Source organism: Aotus nancymaae, unplaced genomic scaffold, assembly GCF_030222135.1.
Source record: "Aotus nancymaae isolate 86718 unplaced genomic scaffold, 86718_ANA_hifiasm-v0.15.2.pri h1tg000006l, whole genome shotgun sequence".
In the NCBI taxonomy this organism is placed as follows: domain Eukaryota; kingdom Metazoa; phylum Chordata; class Mammalia; order Primates; family Aotidae; genus Aotus; species Aotus nancymaae.
In genome coordinates, this window is record NW_026988417.1 from 69,591,390 (window position 1) to 69,607,243 (window position 15,854).

General features: G+C 41.9%; 1 protein-coding gene across 1 annotated transcript in view; it reads left to right on the forward strand.

Moving 5' to 3' along the window:
• Window positions 1-372: 372 nt before the first annotated feature.
• Window positions 373-15,854, forward strand: part of SHROOM3 (shroom family member 3) — a 199,288-nt gene continuing 183,806 nt past the window's right edge. The window contains exon 1 of the mRNA XM_012446997.3: window positions 373-578. The gene's annotated coding sequence lies outside the window, so the exon portion shown is untranslated. The remainder of the gene's footprint in view (window positions 579-15,854) is intronic.

The window sequence follows — 15,854 nt, forward strand, 5'->3', positions numbered from 1 at the left end:
AGAAGCCAGACTGGCCAGGGCTGGGAGGAAGGGCTGATAAAGCTGCCGACTCTGTGTTCTTCTTTACCTTCGCTTTAATGGTCTTCGCAGCTGGTCGTGTTTATGAGTCAGAGGACCCTAGAGCGACACTTGTTGGGGACGGGCAGGGCACCACAGCCCGACTGGCAGCTCCTGCGAGTGGCGGCCGGAGCCAAGTGCCAGCGCCGTGGAAACCGGTTCTCAGGTTCTGGCCGAGAGGACTTGCCCTTACATCAGCGGGCCTGCTCCTGTCAGGCAGGCGGCCGGCGATTGGCCGGGAGGAGGCAGTCATTCAAACTGCCTTTTGTGCTTGGATAATCAGGGCAGCCCAGGTTCCCAGCGGAGGTGCGTCTGTGGTGTCAGACACCTGTGTCTCAGCTCTGCCTTCCTGGGGCTGGCTCCTGCGGATCCTTCCTGGGCCGGAACCGCGTCCCTGGGCCACCTCCCCCAAGCCACCAAGCCCCCGCGGTGGACCAGCCTTGGCCCCGTGTCACGCAGGACAGAAATGTCCAACAGATAACTGAGGACAATGGACGTGCCGGGGCATAGACTTCCTTAAGGTAAGTCCATTTTAACCCAGTTATTTCTCGCTGACATTATTTCTCCGTTAATCTTGGCAGAAATGCCGGTATTGGGAAGGTGAACTGAAGAGAGGTAGGGAAGTTGTTCAAGTTAGTTAGGCCTTTCTGATGAAATCACCAAGGTTTTGGACTGTCAGATACGCTGACAAAATAATATAAAGGAATAAATAAAGATGTGCAGTTGGAGGAGAGAGCTTGACAAATGACTGTAGTCCTCTCAGGCAACCGGCACATTTTCCTATTTGATGAGAAGCTCAAGTGAAACAGAGTAAAGTAACTTAGCTAAGACCAACAAATATCTATGCTAACTTGTAGAATAATACCAAGTCAGTCTGAATATCTTGGCTCCCTCCAATCATGCGACCTCAGGATTTATAGCCTAATTTTAATTATAACTTATTTTTAAAGCTATATTTAACCTTCTCATTTGGGATATGAAGGCAGCTTTTTTTTATGTTTGTTCAACATGGGTGAATCAATGAATTTCACTTCAACAGCAAAACTGGATTATATTGATTGGTTGGCTCACTCTTCTCATCCTTATGTTTCAGAGAGAAGGTTGAATTATAAATGCAAGCACCTAGATTTAAGCAACAGTTGAGATGCTTAGGAATGTTAAGCTGAGATTCTGATTAAGCTCAAACTCTGCCCTGCTTTCATTTTACCTGTAAATCAGTTGACACATGCTTCAGGTACTATCCTGTCTTTTCTCTGGGGTTGCTGTCAGCATATTTGTTAACTCGAGGATTTTATAATTGATGATTGATTAAAAAAAGACTGGTGGTTTGGAACTAGTGTTTTCACCCTGCCTGTTTTGTTATGATAGGAAGGAAAGTAATTTTCCCTTGGATTTAAATTTTTTTCATGGAAAACATTCTGAAAATGGGTAAAGTTTTCTTTATAAATCCAAAGAGGTTCTGAGACTACTTTTCCCACCTCATTAATTTCAAGGATGTAAACACTTAGATGAAAGAAGGTGTTTACCAGTTCTCAATGATTCTGTTCAATAAACAGCAATAGGGCAAACAGGTCATTCAGAATTTGTGTTAATCATCCTCAAATGTGTTTTTTTATTCCAATGATTATAGCCAGTTGGAGTTTTCCATTCTTTTCAGCTGTTAGCTAACGTGTCTTTATAAAAACATTTTCCTATAATAATATAACACATTAATATTTAATATAAATATTAATATTACTGCTTTCATGAATAAAAGCACCAGAAATGGCATTACCCATCAGGTGAAATATGATCATCACACAATCTTAAAGTGTATAAAGCAATCACTTAAAAATATAATGTATATGTAAATGATTTTAAAATATAGATCCATAGGTAGGTAGATACTAAGTGAATTTATAAATGTTGAAAGAGTTAAAGAGAAATGAACATTGGAAAGCTAAGTAGATATTGAATATTTAGCATTGATTTACATTTCAAAAATCTACCTTTACAACCTAGAGAATATATAAATCAAAGATAATTTCCTGGGTTAAAGATAAGTCATTTTTTGTATGGAGAGAGATAAATACCCTAATCATATACCCTAATCTTAGCCCTAATCACTGTCTTTAAGCATAATTACTATTCATAAAAACCCCAGTATCCTAAAAAGGCACCAAAAGGAAGAGAGGTTGCTGGAAAACTTCTTAACAATACTTCAAAAGTAAATAAAGTCACAAACCCCACATGTCATATGAAGAGTGTAGAAAGCCCTAGTCTGCACCCTAAATATGTAATTTAACACAATCATTAATAACTAAGATAAATATTTTATTCCAAGAACACTAGAGAGTTAGATTGGAGGGCAAGGGGATTAAGTATCTTCAGTTTATTGTTTCCTGAGTGATCATTTTTAAAAGCCTCCATCCGGGAACTGTGGAATGCCTGCCAGGCTCCCTGACTGCTGTTTGGTGAGGGTCCCTTCTGGTGCTGTGGACAGCACAACACACAACGGGGCACAAGAAAGCCTCGCATCCCCCCTCCCCCGAGATACACACGGTGCACCCCGTTGGCTCTGCTTGGAAGGTTCAGCTCTGCAAAAGGAAGGCTGCAAACATCAGACACCTTTCTCTCTCTGTTTGTCTCTCTGTCCCCTTCTTCCCACAGAGTTCAGCCTTGGCCTCTGACTTTTCCTGGGGTTGGGGAGGCCTGTGAGTTCAGAGGCTGAACAGCTTGGGGAAGACCTCCCTTAGCTCAATGTGCTCTGGCCATAGGTAACAGACAAGCAAGCTGAGTTTGGGTAGCCCTAGACACAGGAAAAAGAAACAGCTTCCTCACCTCCACCCCTCCATAGATGACTTCATTAAAATGTCACTGGTTCATAGGGAAAAGGTAGCACTTCTTGTTAGGCCAAACCCCTAAAAGGCATGTTTTTAAGAAAACAAAATTTAAAAATCCCCAGCAGTCTTAATGATCACATTAAGACAGGTAGGAAGGTATACCTTCGGACAAATAGATGATTTTGGAATGCATGAACCTAAGCCGGCTCACATATCATTTTGCTTCTTAGTTGGACTGACTGGTTTAAAAAATGAAACCCAAATGGTAGCTGCAGAGCGGTATGGGTGGCATAGCATCCAATTCCATTGAGATAAAAGCTCTCAACAAACTTGTGTGAACCGACACTGATAGAATGACTGAGGTTCCACAAGTGGTCAAGAGACCCCAGCATCAGACACTTAAGGAGGACTTTGCTTCTGCCCTGGACACCTGGCTTTAAAGCGAAAACTCTGGAGATGGAATGTAAATGAGCCCCACCCTGAGAAGCCAGAAGTGTTTCTGTCTGCTCAGAAACACTTGTTTTTTTCACTTGCCAAAGCTCCCTAGTAAGCAGTAACACTACCAGTAGCCTCCACCCACTAAAACCTGTGGTCAGCATTGCCCATCAGCCCTCCCGGGGTGGGGGTCCCAGCAATCAGCCTCTGAAGTGAGTCTGCAAGTTCTTCCCTTATCTTCACCCCCGCAGGAGTGGAGGCCCAGTCTTAGTGATCTGATATTTATCCAGTCGTTTCTCAGTTGTTTATTAATCATGGATCACTAGTTCTTCCATCTGAGGTAGGTCATATATCATTATCCTAGTTTGGAAGAGAGAGAGAAAAAGGATTAAATGGAAGAATTTGTCCGACACTACCAGGAAGTGGGTGAGAAGTTACAACCTCAAATACCAAGCAGTTCTCCTTCCCTTTTTGTCTTTCTGTCAAAAGGGAAATCAGGGATCCTTAAATCTTTCCCCGAGCAGTTCTCTCTCGGCGCTAAAATGCTTCAGGCCAAAAATATGCTGATTCTCTTAACTGGATCACTCTGTGACTGGGAGAGAGAGCGGTAAAACAATGAAATTAATTGGGCATGTGCTCACCTGAACAACTCAAACCCCAGTGGGTTGTTAGTAAAGTTTTCCTGAAGCCTAAACTAAGGACAGCACCTTCTCTCCTCTGGCTTTTTCCTGGAAAGACCTGATCATTTCATTTATAACAAATTTCAACCCTGGCCCCTTGACCAGGGAGGCCAGCTGCGGGTGAGCCGTCTGAAGGTGGCTGGCCTGCATTGCCTCCGAAGGTATTTCAGGAATGTTAATGGTATGCCTGAGTGGAGGCCTCAGAGCTCCGAGCTCTGGCCTGAGAACTGTTCTTGCGGCCATCTGTTGTGGCCCAGGAAGTCTCATAGCAACAGCTTCTCAAGAATGGTGCTTTTTTTTTTTAATTAAAATTAACTCACACAAAACCAAAAAAACTGCTCCACTGCTCAAGAAGAATCAGGACAGCATTCAGATTCTTTCTACAGAGTGATGAGCTTTTAAGGAAGAAAAGCCCCCTCATCCTTCATTCCTGTTCTTTAAATGAGCAATTTGTACTTGGTGTTGAGGTCTTAATTTTTTTTTTCTCCCCCGGGGTAGAATTCTTCTTCTTCTTTTTTTTTTTTTTGGAAAAGAATGGAGGTGAAACAAGTTTCCACAGCTGTGGAGAAAATAATCAGCAAAAACATGGTTAAGAAAAAAGTGGTCAGAGTTTTGAGATTTTCCTGGTATCCCTTGCTCTTAGCGATCCTGTCAGCAGCTGCCCTTTTCCTCCTCTGTAATAATGTGAGCTTTCTATGCCTGGCTATTTGGTTAGTGAAATGAACTTCAGACAAAGACACTAATTTTACTATGATGATGTACGCCCTACAGTATGAATCTCTTGAATCTGTGCAACAGCAGACCTCAGAAAAAGAAGTAGGGAAAGTAATATTTGTAGTTCTATATTTTTTCATCGATGAGACAGTAAGCTAGTCATTTACAAAAACTGAGGCTTTTTCTCAGGATAGAAGACACTGTAAAATGATAAATACATGAAGCCTGGGCAGGCGTGCCAGACAGAGACAAAAGAATTCTATTCTGTTCCGAATTGCACCCCTTACCGGGCTGTTTCAGAAACACACACCACCTCTCAGAGCACAGCGCTTCATCTGCAAATTGGGTTCTTGCATTGTTAAGGAGGTTAAATATATTCACCTAAAAGGAACTTGGGAAAAGATGCTTGAATCTGACTGGCACCTATAAAGAAGTATTACATGCTGTTATTCTTGCTGCGGCACAACGCTGGGAAAACATTTTCATGAGAACTTTCAGATCTCCTTCAGTTTTTAGTTTGGCACATTTCCCTCAAGTTTCGTGAAATAAAATTTCCCAGTAGAGTCGCAAAATATTCCAAGTGATTTTTGACTATCATTACATAATTCCTGAATATGGAACACACTTGGAATACTTCCTTATATTCTTGATTGGTGGTATGTATTGCTACTTACGTATTATTCAGATCTAATACATTGCCCCTAGTAATGGCGCCAACCCACCCGGAAAGGGATCTGTACTTCAAGTCTGGTTTCTGAAACACAGGTTCCTAATGAAGTTTTTCTTTCTGTAAAAGGCATGACTCTTACCCCTTTTGTGCATATTGCCTCCTATATAAAATATAACCACCAAATATTTATGAAGTGCCTACCATGTGTCAGTTGGGTTTCTAGGTACCAAGTTTGGAGCTGTGAACAAAAGTAGACAAAAATTCTGGCACACATTCTAGTCAAGTGACACAGGTAATAAGTCAGATAACACAAAGATAAATCAATTGTATTATGGGCTAGAAAATTATAACTGCTATGAAAAACACATAAAGCAGAGAAGTACATCATATAATGGCAGAGACAGTATTGCAGTTTTCTAGGGCGTGGTGGAAGGACCTGCTAAGAAGATGATATTTAAAAGAAAACTTGAAAAAAGGGAGAAAATGAGCCTTGAAGGTTACCTGGGGAGCACTGTAGACAGAGAAGAGCATGTGCAAAGGCCCTGGGGCAGACAAGTTTGGGAAAGAGCTGGGAGGCCAGTGTGGGTGGAGCAGAATGTGGCAGGGGCAGAGAGACAGAGTGGGTCACTGGGAGTGAAAACAGTTAGCTTTTACTCTGAATAAATCCTAGGAGAACTTGCTTCACAGAGCAGTTATGAGCATTAAATGAAATAATTTGTGTGAAGCCTTCCATAGAGCACCTAGCATGCAGAAAATCTTCTGTGCTTGTTAGCTGTCATTCATTCACTTATTATTACCACTACTTAGGATTTTGTGAACACACAGCACAGAGCTTTGTTCTGATCAAAGCTAATTGTTCCTTATGAGAATTAAACTCCCAAACTTGGCCTCTTAAATATTCAGTTCTATCAGCTAAGAAAGTTCCAAGTCTATACTGTCACATATACACAGAAAAAAACTTGCTTTTAAAAAACTGACCTTGATTAAGCTAAATCAGTGTTTCCATTTTGAAAGTTCCAAGTCCATGCTCTCTAGGGACAGGTGTATTTTGAGACATTTGGTTCCAATTTCAGCTACAAAAGTCTTGTTGAATTCCACTGAATTCGCATGATATCACAATGTACTCATGTTTGAGTTTTGATATCGATTTCCTTTGCTAGGCAGCAGGATTCGAGGTGGGGAGGAGCATATTGCAGATATAATAAAAATAAGAAATCAATGTGCTTTTCTTCTCCCCAGAGTCCTGAAGCAAGATTACCTTTCAGGGCACTTCAGGGACCCTTTCTCAAAATGATCTTCCCAGACACCTCTTTGAATGTCTAGATTCTGTTGATCTCCTTCTTTGAACCTGAGGGACTTACGTCTTTACTCATGTCAAGTGGTGACTAGCTCAGGAGATTCGAAGACAGGGAATCCTTTTCTCCAAGCATACGAAGACCATCATTAAGAGTCAGGGATATCCTTGCTCCAGAACCACAATAAGTGATTTGGGAGCAACAAAAGGAATTACTTGATGATAACTAGAGATGCTCAATGAATGAAAATATCTGTCTAAAAATGTACACTTTCATTATTAGAAATGTTTCAGGAGAGGCTGATTAATCAATCAGTAGTCAGAGGGGTTTGAGTTTATCCACATGACATAAAGTTTATCTTCATGATCTCTGCTAGGATCCCAAATCTATTAGGGGTTATTTCTTAATAACAAGAATAACCCCTAGTGGATTTGGGATCCTAGCAGAGATCATGTAATTAATGACTCAGAAAGGTACCATGTTTTTACCTCTTCAACCCAAATACAGTAAAGAACATGGATGATATAATTTTTTTTATTATTATACGTTAAGTTCTGGGGTACATGGGCAGAACATGCAGATTTGTTACTTAGGTATACAAGTGTCACGGTGGTTTGCTGAATCCATCACTCCATCAACTACATTAAGTATTTCTCCTAATGCTATCCCTCCCTTAGCGCCCCCACCCCCCCCCACCCCTGCCGACAGGCCCCGGTATGTGATGTTCCCCTCCCTGTGTCCATGTATTCTCATTGTTCAACTCCCACTTATGAGTGAGAACATGCGGTGTTTGGTTTTCTGTTCTTGTGTCTATTTGCTGAGAATGATGGTTTCCAACTTCATCCATGTCCCTGCAAAGGACATGAACTCATCCTTTTTTATGTCTGCATAGTATTCCATGGTGCATGTGTGCCGCATTGTCTTTATCCAGTCTATCATTTATGGACATTTGGGTTGGTTCCAAGTCTTTGCTATTGTGAACAGTGCCACAATAAACATGGGTGTGCATGTGTCTTTATAATAGAATGGTTTATAATTCTTTGGGTATATACCCAGTAATGGGATTGCTGGGTCAAATGGTATTTCTAGTTCTACATCCTTGAGGAAGCGCCATACTGTCTTCCACAATGGTTGAACTAATTTACACTCCCACCAACAGTGTAAAAGTGTTCCTATTTCTCCACAATGGATGATATAATTTAATATAAATCTGAAGGAATGATAAAACCACCCACAATGACTGGCCCTATTATTTATTCAGTTGGTCAAGTTCTAATCTTTTGGCTTCACGACTTCCACTATTTTTTATGACATATGTTGTGTATTTTTAGTTGTCAAATCAGTAATCTTTACAGCATTCCTCTAATTATTAAACAATGTAAACTTTAAAAAAAAATTGGGGGGAGAACTTGACTTCTAAAATCCCTTCCAGATTTGTGTTTCTGCTTCCTTCTAAGATCTGCTTATTAAAAACCAAATCTTTAGGAAACATCACCTTCAGTTCTTTTTAACTGACACCTTAGTTTGGGAATTCTGAGAGCCAGAAGCAACTGATTGTGGAAGCCCTATTTCACTTGGAGGCGGTAGCTAGGGCAGTCATCTTCCTGCAGTGTCACCCTGGTCCCCAACACTGATGATGCTTTGTGCCTGCGTGCAGTTTCTGGTGCTGTCACATCTCTACTGCTGGCTGCCAGGTTGCTCAGTTAAGGTCAGTGGGTGGAGTGGACTGAAGCTCTTTTTCCTTTGGGAAAAACATTTCTATAGTACTTATTACATTTTCAGTGATTTGCAAAAATCTTATCTCTCTTAACCCAATGACAGAGCTACAGTTCTTGTCCCCATTTAACAGGTTAAACAACTGAGATACAGGAGAACTGATCCAAAGTCACACAGTGACAGGGACTTGAACCCAGGTCATCTGACAACAGAGTCTGTGCACCTAGCTGCTACATTGGATTTCTCATCCACAAGTATCTAATCCTACGTGCTCTTTTTATTTGTTGTAGCTCTTCTGTTGATTTAGAGGGAAAACTGATATGGCATATTATTACACTTTATTGCCCTATGTGAGGGCAGAGAACATAACCTATTGATACCAGTGCCTAGTGTAGTATCTGGTGCATGCAGATACTCAAATATTTGTTGACTAAATGAGGGAGTGAGGGTGTGACATGAATAAACAATACTAAGGCCATAGAAGTATCTTCCTAGTCTCAAGAGTCACATGATACATGCAATCGCAGGATGCTGCTTACATAAAAACTTTAACTTTGAAAAGTTAAAAAACATAAAATCAGAGCTGAGGACATCATGGGACAATCACAGTGTTTGAATTACAGTGCCAACAATTTCATCCCTTATTAGGTACTCATTCATAGTTTAATTAATAAAGCACATCGTATTGGAAGTGTAGCTCCACAGGACCCTGATGTCAGACTAACACCTGCTATGTGACAATTGGGAAAGGAACAGGGAACCATTGGAACGCCATGAATTCCACTAAATCAGGGCTCTACTGTGTGATTTGGATTTGTTGCATTTAACAAATAGACATTGAGATTCACAGATTTGTTACAGAGTAGAGAAAGCAAGCCCGAATCTTGCCAATGCCAGTGTCTGAGAGAACATTTGGGTGCAGTGAACATAAACCCACCCAGACCAACTCAAATAAAAAGAGGCTTCTTTGAAAGATATGAAGGAAGCTTGTGAAATCCAACTATAGGAAGCCAGGAATACCTCAACGTTAACCTAGTGGTTAAAAGCTCTTGGAGGCAGAAGGCCTTCGTGGGAGTTCCAACCTTGGCACTGCTGAATTTGTGACCTTGGATAAGTTACTTAATGTTTCTGGACCTCATTTACTCATCTAAAAAGTAGGGAATAATCAGTTTCTACCTTGTTGGGTTGTTGTGTAGATTAAGTGAGATAATATATATAAAGCACTTGGAACACTGCCTGACATGCAATAGGAACTCAAAAACCATTAAGTCTTATTATTATTTAGAAAGTAGGTAGCTATTCACTTTCTTTTTGGGTTGTATAGTTGCTCATTTCAGCTGACTTTGAACATCAGTTCCATTGCTCTGTCTGCAGTCTGGCTTCCTGAAAGACATGGTGCCAGGGTTACTTTAATGTCATAGTGATGTCATCAAAGCTCCAGGTTTGTCTGTATTTTCATTCTACCACCTTTAGCATGATGATTTTCTTCCTTAGGTTTGTTCCTCATGGTTGCAAGATGGTTGCTGTGGCTCCAGGCATCATGTCCTCACAGATCTTTGTCCAAAGAAGGAAAAGAGTTCTAGTTTTGTGTATTTCATCAAGAATGAGAAATACTTTTTCAAAAATCATCCTGCAAACTCTCTTTTTTTGGGGGGGTCAGATCTCATTAGCTAGGCTTATGTCCTATATCCTTGCCTACACTAGTAACTGCCAGGGAGTCAGATTACCATGAATGGTATAGATCAGGCAGGGTTAATCCCTTAGGGTGATGAAGGAGCTGCTTTCTGAGCACATCATTATCTGATGGTGTAATAGAATCAAAATTATACTTGTGGAGTAAAACAGGGGTTGGTGACCATTGAATAAACAATTATGAGGGCCTGTCTTAGATGAGCAAGTGTCTAAGCCAGGCAAATCAGAGGATTTCTTTGGAATTTTATGTTTTCATACATGGAGTCTAAGGAGGCAGAAGTCTCTTTGGCAGTTGTTCATCTGGGATAAGGTAAACCTGAAGTTCTCTGCTCTGTGGTTGTCTTCTGTGCACTTTGCCCCCACATGCACACACACTGCATCTGGTTGGTGTAGATGAAAGTGAGGTCTTTTTCTCACCTTGCTCTCTCTATGTTTATCCTGTCATGCACCACATAATAACATTTGGGTCAACAACACACCCCATGCATGACAGTGGTTCCGTAAACTGATAATAGAGCATATACAGAAACGTGATACACAGCACTTGCTATTGGCCCTGCAGATCAAGTAGGGGAAATGCTTGATCTTCAGTAATGTGCTGGGACATTTGTTTTGTCATATAAAAAATAGCCAGGTGTGGTGGCTTGTGCCTATGATCCCAGCTACTTGGGAGTTAGAGGCAAAAGGATTGCTTGAGCCTGGGAGGTAGAGGCTGTAGTGAGCTGTGATCACACCACTATACTCCAGCCTGAGCAACAGAGCAAGACCCTGTCTCTAAGAAGAAAAGCAAAAGATGTTGTATATAACATCTAGGTTTGTGTACATACTGTCTATGATGTTTGTACAATGAAATTGCCTAATCTTGTCACGTATTCCCATCGTTCAGCAATGCATGACTGTGTCTAGATGTATAGGTAGGTAGATAGGCACAGAGAAGCACACACACACACACACACACACACTCCAGTGGATGCTGTCTCTCTCAAGGGATAACCTGACAATAATTTCCAGTCTCTGAGGCCATCTCCATCCCTGGCCTTCTCAAGAAATTCCCATTTTTGCTTGAATTTCTCTGTTGGTGTCACTTCATCATTTGCAACAGCAGGAACAAAATCCCATCAGAATCATTCTGAGCTTCTGGGATTCCGTCCCTCACATCTGCTAGTGTGTGGACCTGGCTCACCCCAGAGCCATCACTGGGCTCTACCCCAGGTGCCCCACAGCTCTAGAGCCTTACCACCTGATAAACTCAGCCTTGCCCAGCACCAGGTTGCATCAGCAGCAATGCGAACAGCTCTGCCTATAGCTGAGGAAGAGCAGGTTCAGCCTCACCACTTCAACAGGGCCTTGTTAGGGACCATGTCCTCCTAGAATAGATGGGAACGGGGAGACAGTAACCTCTGTCTCTGATAAAAGGTGTAATATCTGCCGTCTTTCCTAAAGCGACTCAGCGAAAGAGATGACCTGATCGACAAGTACATTTTTCATAAATAAAATGACTTGATATCAGATATACAAGTGCCTTTGTCTGACAGGGAGTTTAAATCTGGTGGCTGTATTCCTTTTGGCCTGACTTAAATAGGCAAAGAGAGTTGTGGATTCCCATCAGTGGGAAATTAGTAAAGGATTCGAGGAGGAAGTGACTGGGAGAGCAGAGTGAAGTCATAAACAAAATCGGTGTGGCCATGAGGCGAAGGCCAACTGGACTAATGAGAAAAATCCCATGGAAGGTGGAAATATAAGACATGGAGACCATCATTCAGGAAGTATGGATAGATTTTTTCATGTTTATTTTTTATATTTTGTTATGCAAATGGTACAAACATTTGTGAAACTAGAGAGTCACACAAATTCCCATGCACGCACCATCCAGCTGGATGGCTCTTGTTAAGTAGAACAAGACAAGGAGGAGAAGATGAAAGAAAGGAGCAGGACCCAGTGAAGGACAAAATGTTCCATGACAGATCTATGAGTGAACTTGTCAAGAAGGAACAGGAAGCTGAAATCCAAGATGTTTATTCTTCTAAATCATAGGTTAATGAAATAATTGATAAATGAGATCTGGCTTCTAGTTATTTGAGTAGGGATTATGTACTTTGAGGAAGCAGATCCCCTCGTTGTGTAATCTCCAAATTGCTGGTTGCGGGGGGACCAAAAGGCCCCCATCTAACAAGGTGACAAGGCTCAGACAGCAAGAGGCAGCATTTGTTTGTTTGGCATTTAGCAACGTCTTATCTACAGTCTCCCAGGCACTGCTCTAGGCTTTGTGGACATGCAAATCTGAAGGACTGGGTTCTTGCTTTCAGAGAATGCAGCACCTACCGGTGAAAATAGACAAGAAAAATCTATGCTTATAGCAGGCATGCTGTAATGAAGTTTTTCTGGTAGCATAGAAAAGATGAAAGCTTCTTGTAGGAGGATGATTGTCTTGATCTTTGGAAGGATGAAGAGGTGTTAGGTAAATGGATTTAGTGAGTGAAGGTGTTCTAGCTAGACAAAGTAGCTTACGCAAAGGGAGAGAAATACTCAAAGAGAACCTTAGCCAGGGCTGCAGGGCTGATGGCACACTCGTGATCTGCTAAAAGACAAGGTGGGGATGGGGTAGGGGTGGCCAGGAAGTGGGAAGCAGGGGCTAAAATTCAGCCTGGGCTTTGCTCCCTGGTGCAGCTGTATCCACCTGGAGAAAGAGGTGGCGTTTTCTGGTTTGACAAAGGGCCACGATGGGGGTAGCCCTGTCTTAGCTTATTTGGTATTCTTTGACTAAAGAGTGTGTGTGAGGATGCTCATGAGTTTGAACAGAACCCAGAAAGGTGATGAGGCATTAATAAATAATTAAAAGGCAGAGTAGTGACAAAATCAGACTTGTGCTTGCAAAAGACCATTCTTGCTGCATTTTGCGAGCTGGTTTTAAAGATGCTAAGTCTGAAGCAAAAGAAACCAGTGAGGAAAGGCTGGTCCAGGTGAAAAATAATGGGAGCCTGAATGTCAGCTGTGGGAGGGGAAGGAAAGGAAGTGGTGCATTGAATATCCAGAAGGTATAGCAGGTAGACTTGGTGATCGGCTGACTGCTTGGGTGCAGGGGAGCAAGGTGAGGAGGATGACTCCCAGGGTTTCAGCTTCAGCAGGCTCAGTGGAAGATTATCACATTCCAGCAAAGATCAATAAACCCAAGAACTTTGCCACAGTGTGTACTGAGGTGTTACCTGTTTAATAATAACAATAAAAGAGTTCCTTATATTAGCATGGTGGTTAAAGATTAAAAGGAAGGCTTTAGTAGTACCTTTTGAGACAGAGGGAAAAACACCTTGATCCTGAGTTGTGTCCCTTCAGAGAATGAGCAATTGATACGAAAAGAAACTGTAGGGTCTCTTGCATTGCCATTCCATTCAAGTACAGCAAAATCCCCCTTAGTGGATAAACTGGCCATTCAAGATAGGTCAGAGAGTAATGACCAGCTGCAGAAAACGAGTTCATCTCCTTTATTCTTTGTTTCAAGATGAAAATAATATAAATCTAGGGTATCTCAAACCCTTTCCCATTGCCTTCGGAGAAAGCAGGTTTTATTTTGTTTCTGGTGGTGGACATGTCAGCAGCATTCTTTCCGTCTCCCTGAGCTTGTCGTGATGGTGTCCTAGCACAGGCTTTGAAGTTGAATGGTCCTGGGTTTGAATTCCTAGTTCATCACCGTCTGTCACTTTGGGCAGAATACTTATCTGTGAACTTCATCTGTAAAATGTAGGGAAATATGGTTTCCTCATGGAGCTGTTATACGGGTTAAGGGACAAGGAAGGGGGGTGCTTGGCACAGGACCTGTAGGCACATGCTGGTCACAAGTGGTGGTGCTGTTGTATTTGTTAATGCCAGTGTTTAGATATCAAGAAAGGGTGTAACACCTGGAATCTAGCACTTTGGGAGGCTGAGGCAGGAGGATCACTTGAGCCCAGGACAACATAGTGGACCCTGTCTCTGCAAAAACATTGTTTTAAAAATTAGCCAGGTGTGGTGGTACACGCCTGTAGTCCCAGCTACTCAGGAGGCTGAAACGGGAAGCTGACTTGAGCCCAGGAGGTCAAGGCTGCAGTGAGCCATGAATGTGCCACTGTATTCGGTCTAAAAAAAAAAAAAAAAAAAGACTTGCTTTTGCAGCCTTTGATTATTTTGTGGGCCTGCATATATTATGTTGCCTTCTTTATGGGTTAACCTGAGAACAAAGAGTTCCATGCCGCGTGAGTCAAAGAGCAGGTTATATACATGGCTTGCTCCTTCCAGATGTGTCTTGAGGTACTGTGCTGATTATGCTTGGGACAGAGAAGCATACCGTTAGACTATAGAAATCACTGGAAAGAAAGCAAAAAACTGGTACTTTCGGCTTTCACATGATCAAGGTGTTTTCCTAGGATAGAGTAGGCCACTGAAGCTACATGATATTACATTAATAATTCAACAGGCTGGGCGTGGTGGCTCATGCCTGTAATCCCAGCACTTTGGGAGGCCGAGGCGGGTGGATCACGAGGTCAAGAAATCGAGACCATCCTGGTCCACATGGTGAAACCCCGTCTCTACTAAAAATACAAAAAATTAGCTGGGCACGGTGGCGCGTGCCTGTAATCCCAGCTACTCAGGAGGCTGAGGCAGGAGAATTGCCTGAACCTGGGAGGCGGAGGTTGCGGTGAGCCGAGATCGCGCCATTGCACTCCAGCCTGGGTAACGAGCGAAACTCTGTCTCAAAAAAAAATAATAATAATTTAACAAAGCACATTGATTAACTACCAGCCTGTGACTTCAGCAGCTAATAGCACCTAAAGAAAATGTACTTCAACTTTCTTATCAAGAAACGGTCTTGATAAGACACCAGGTGACTAACTTTGGTCATTGCTCTGGAATGTCTCTGTTGGTGCTGCCAGTTTTCATTGCCCATAGGTGCAATATGGAAATTTTTATAAATGCTCCCATTTAATGCTTTTACAAATTAACAACATTTTTATACGATATTGTAACTGAAAACGAACAAATATTCTTCTTATCTCACCTGTAGAAAAGGGAGTGGTGAGAATTTGGGAGTTAATATTGTAAAAATACCTGAGATAAGAAATACGTGTTTAAGTATTACTGGTTTTGATTGGCACTGAATCCTCATGAAGCATCCATGAGAATCAAACAGAACCAGGGACTAGGAAAGTGGAAAGTCTGTATTTTTATACTACCCTAAAATCTGTTAGGTTGGTGCAAAAGTAATCATGATTTTTGCAATTACTTTAATGGCAAAAACCACAATTACCTTTGCACCAACCCACGCCTTTGAGAAGGAAAATAAGTTTTCAGCGTGTTTAAAATTAGCCATCCGTAGTTTGTTGTAAAAGGGAAAGAAAATTTGGTGACAGTTAAAAATTTAAATCAGTGGTTCTCAGGTAGAGGCGATTTCCCACCAGGGGACATTTAGCAAAACCTGGAGAGATTTTCAGTAGTCACAACTGTGTGTGGTGTGGGAAGGGGGTTGTGCTATTGGCATCTAGTAGGTAGAGGTCAGGGATGCTGCCCACATCCTGCAATGCACAGGAAAGGCCCCACCAATAGAGAATTACCTGGTCTGGTCCCAATTGTCAGTAGTGCCAAGGCTGAGAAACACTGAGTTAAGTAACAGCTGTTGGGAGCTTCCAGCACGGGACTGTCTCTTTCAGCAAGGAATTAGCCATCCTGTTAATTGAAATTATTTTCCTCAGGTTATGTAGGGAAAATATACTCCTCTACTTTCTTTCTTTCTATTTATTTATTT